This window comes from Podarcis erhardii, assembly GCF_964252035.2.
Source record: "Podarcis erhardii genome assembly, chromosome: 11".
NCBI lineage: Eukaryota > Metazoa > Chordata > Lepidosauria > Squamata > Lacertidae > Podarcis > Podarcis erhardii.
Window position 1 is genome coordinate 16816550 of NC_138501.1, and position 4565 is coordinate 16821114.

The following is a 4565-nucleotide window of genomic DNA, read 5'->3' on the forward strand; positions in this document are numbered from 1 at the left end:
TCGTTTCAGTTTTCATCATGACTACCTCAGAGTAAAATCCTACTCAAAAGTATGTTCCACAACGTTTGATGGGGTTAAAAAGGTAAAGGGACCCCTCACCATTAGGTCCAGTCCCGGACGACTCTGGGGTTGCGGAGTTCATCTCGCTTTATTGGCCAAGGGAATCGGCGTACAGCTTCCAGGTCATGTGGCCAGCATGACTAAGCCGCTTCTGGCAAACCAGAGCAGTGCACGGAAACGCCGTTTACCTTTCCGCCAGAGCGGTACCTATTTATCTACTTGCACTTTGACGTGCTTTCGAACTGCTAGATTGGCAGGAGCAGGGATACCCTGTCACGGGGATTCGAACCACCAACCTTCTGATCAGCAAGTCCTGGGCTCTGTGGTTTAACCCACAGTGCCACCCGCGTCCCTCTCTTGATGGGGTTACTCTCAAGTATACAACAGGCCAGTACATCTCCTAATAATTTCTTCTGAAACGACTAAGAAGGGTTGTACCTCAATGACAATGCAACTGCTTTGCATGTGAAAGATCTCATGTTCAGTCCCCAGCTTCTCCAGGTAGGGCTGGAAGAGAACCCCATCTGAAATTCTGGAGAGCTGTTGCCCATCAATGTAGCCCATACTGAGTTAGATGGACCAATGATCTGGCTCAGGAGCTTCCTCTGGCTGATGTTCAACTAAACTTTACTCAGATCTAACCTGTTGAAATGAATGACCATGACTAAGGCCTATTAATTGCAATAAATCTACTCTGAGAAAAGTTTAGCTGAATACTATCCTACCTTCATAACTGGAAGAAGGGGAATCCTTTGCAGGAGAAAGGTTTTTAACCCTCCCCTCCCACTGAAACCCCACCTCTCTTCCTTCCAGCAGCAGATACCAGGTGGAACAGCACCAGCACTCTTTCTCCTGAGCTCCCGACCTTCTGCCTTTTCCCTCTCTTGCCACATGGACTGTCCGGAACCCGTGCTGCTAATGGCCTGCTAGAATGGACATTATCCTCAAAACGGTCACCCATGGTCACGGGGACAAGTTGGCACCCCTGCTGGCCTCTAATGAGAGTCCAAAAATTTATGGAGGACCATCACCGCTTCAAATGTTTAATATTACAAACCTAACTTTAGCTTTTCATGTCTTTGGGGTAGGGTGGTTTTTTAAAAACTAACTTGCTAAAACAATTTAGAATATTAATTTTCTAATGGGTTCACTTTTTTTAATGGGTTCACTTTTTTAATGAGTTACATTTTTTAAATAGGTTAACATTTCCCCCCAGTCAATGATGCCATGAATGATGGTCCACTGTGCTAGCTGAAATATTTTAAATCAGCTGAATAGTACAGTTTATGTTTCTTCCTCTGTTCTCTGTTTTATCATTATCATTACAGTGGTACCTCAGGTTACAGACGCTTCAGGTTACAGACTCCGCTAACCCAGAAATAGTGCTTCAGGTTAAGAACTTTGCTTCAGGATAAGAACAGAAATCGTGCTCCGGCAGTGCGGCAGCAGCGGGAGGCCCCATTAGCTAAAGTGGTGCTTCAGGTTAAGAACAGTTTCAGGTTAAGAACGGACCTCCAGAACGAATTAAGTACTTAACCTGAGGTACCACAGTATTATTATTATTATTAGTAGTAGTAGTAGTAGTAGTAATATGCAAGTTTCACTTTTATAGATTATTTCTCATACGGAACAGTAAGTCTCAACTGGAAATCACTAATGCCATAGAAAAATAGAAATCTAAATTGTCGCAGTGATGATCATTATGATGATTCCAAGAAAACTAAGAATAGTTTATCACTGCAAAAAAGAGAGGCATTTGCTAATTCCGCTTCAGATGGGGAATTAAAAGAAGACAAAACCTTTTCTGAGTGCATGACAACAGCTCCCTCTACTGCTTTTTCTAGGGTAAGTTCATACAAGGGTTTTTCATTGTGCAAAAAAGCCAAGGCATTTTGGATGGTCAGAGAGTCCCTCATTTGAAACTTGAACTATGTGATTGAATGGATAAGTAAACAAAAGCTTGGATAAACTTAATTTCTTAAGACTTGTTCATTTAGGCCCACACACACTGCATTTTAGCCTTTGTGAGCTAGTCCTACAAGATCTGATTAAAGGAAAATGCTATGCTACCCGGATCAAAAAGAATTAGTTGTAATCTCGCTGCAAGGGATTTCCTCCCCAGAACAATGGAACGTCTCTGTTAGTCCCATTACTGTTGACCTTTCATGGAAGACAATCTTACTCAGCTACGAATGATAGCCAAAGAAGAAGAAGACCGTTGACCTCCAGCTAGGCTACAGTCTGGATGGTAAGACACTTCAGTGCCTGAGAGGGGTAGTGTTCTGTATGCAAAAAGGGAATATGCAACAGGGGGCTGAAATAGAATCAAGACCAAATTTGCCTTCCAATCCGGATGTAATAATAATAATAATAATAATAATAATAATAATAATAATAATAGATTTATTTATACCCCGCCCATCTGGCTGGGTTTCCCCAGCCACTCTGGGCAGCTTCCAACAAAATATTAAAAATGCAATAAAACATCAGACATTAAAAACTTCCCTAAACAGGGCTGCCTTCAGATGTCTTCTAAAAGCCAGATAGTTGTTTATTTCCTTGACATCTGATGGGAGGGCGTTCCACAGGGCGGGCGCCACTACCGAGAATGCCTTCTGCCTGGCATGTTATTTTAGGAAATAGAAATCGGGTCAGGTCACCGTCACTTCTAAATGCAGACTGAATGAAATCTCTCCCCAAACTTTATCTTGATTGAACAAAAATGTATATTAAAATGTGTCTGTTTTGTGAAGAAATGTATACAAAACCAATGTGAATTTTCAGGCAGTTGTTGTTGTTTAAATAGCAAATTGATACAGAAATGGGAAAGAGCAGAGTTATGAAGGAACAAGTGCAAAACAGCCATTGACCAGCAACAGAACAATCTGTGCATTTCTATGCATTTGTAGAGAATCAGAAAGTACATAGACTGTAGCTTCAGTGTTGTTTGCAAAGAGGACTGTGCATGTTAGCTCCATCAGGGAACCAAGAAGTTCATTATCACAGCCTGCAAGGTGTAAACCCAATTTGAAGAGATTCCTGCATTAGGAATCCCATTAGGCTCCTGATTCTAGATTGCATAACTTTAATATGTGCAGATCAAAACTTTTTGGGACATGATCCATGACGAGATAAAAAAATTGATAAGGGCATCACACAGTAAAAAGGCAGAGGCATATCTACTAGAAATTCTTGATAAAGATATCCCAAAGGATAAAACTAACATATTCTTATACACGACAACAGCAGCAAGAGTTTTGATTGCTAGCTATTGGAAAAAGGATAGCATTCCAACAAAAAGAGAATGGCTGGGGAAACTTTGCGAGTACCTGGAGCTAGCAAAATTGACAGATTTAATAAGGAGAAAACCTAAAACTATGGTCATGAAGCAATGGGAGTGTTTAAATGATTACTTACAAAACCAGGGCTCGGCTACTAAAATCTGGTTGTGTTTAGAATAATCTTGTGTCTTATTTCTTCCTTTTCTTTATCTTCTTCTTGTTCTTTTCTTTTATATTTTACCTTTCATTTCTTTTCTTTATTGTGAATATTGTTTTGTAGAGGTGTAAATAATTGTAAATATGAGAAGAGGTAAAATGTTTTCTAATTTTCTCTTGGTTACATGTACTTTCCTTTTTTTGTATATTTGTATTTCCCCCCCCCCTAATTTGTACTCAATAAAATTAATAATAAAAAAACTTTAATATGTGCAGGTTCAGAGAGAGAAAATTAAATTTGTCACCTGCATTTGTGGATTTGGAGAGGTACGGTAATTTAAATTACTATCGGTGCTTTTTTTCTGGGGGTATTCAAGGGTATGCAGTACTGACACCTTTCCCCCCCTAGAAGAAAAGCAGTGGTTAAAAGTGTGGCTAAAACTTACTGTAACAACTTCATGGTGAGACCGGCACCTTTTTTCTAGAAGAAAAGCACTAATTACTGTTATTAGTTTTCTTAATTTTATAACCCTTCTTTCTTCCATTAGGAAACCCAGGGTCAGGGCCGTCTTCACCTGGGGGTGCAAGGGGTGCGGGGCACCTGGGCGCCAAATTCTGGGGGGCGCCAGGCACCCACCGCTGAAGCCGCCTAAGCTCTTAACTATCTACCTGTTATAAAATAATAAACAATTTTGATCAAGCTAGAAAAACAAAATACATACTGTATTTTTCGCCCTATAGGATGCACTTTTCCCCCTCCAAAAATGAAGGGGAAATGTGTGTGCGTCCTATGGGGCGAATGCAGGCTTTCGCTGAAGCCTGGAGAGCGAGAGGGGTCGGTGCTTCAGGAAACTGTCCGCAAGCCGTGGGAGAGCTGAGTGACTTCGCGCAGCTCTCCCACGGCTTGTGGACAGCTGCCTGCACCCCGAAGCCTGGGGGCGCGCTGAGCTCAGGGCCCCCTAGGCTTCGGGCTTCGCGCAGCTCTCTGCAAGCCGTGGGAGGGCTGTGCGAAGTCACGCAGCTCTCCCACGGCTTGTGGAGAGCTTCCTGCACCTCAAAGCCTGGGGG

General features: G+C 42.0%; 1 long non-coding RNA gene across 1 annotated transcript; it reads left to right on the forward strand.

Annotated features, from left to right (window-relative positions):
• The first annotated feature begins 1829 nt into the window (after positions 1-1829).
• On the forward strand, positions 1830-3959 carry LOC309352671. The gene is made up of 3 exons (XR_014161412.1): positions 1830-1905; positions 3774-3824; positions 3907-3959. It is a non-coding gene; the product is annotated as an uncharacterized lncRNA (long non-coding RNA).
• Positions 3960-4565: the final 606 nt, after the last annotated feature.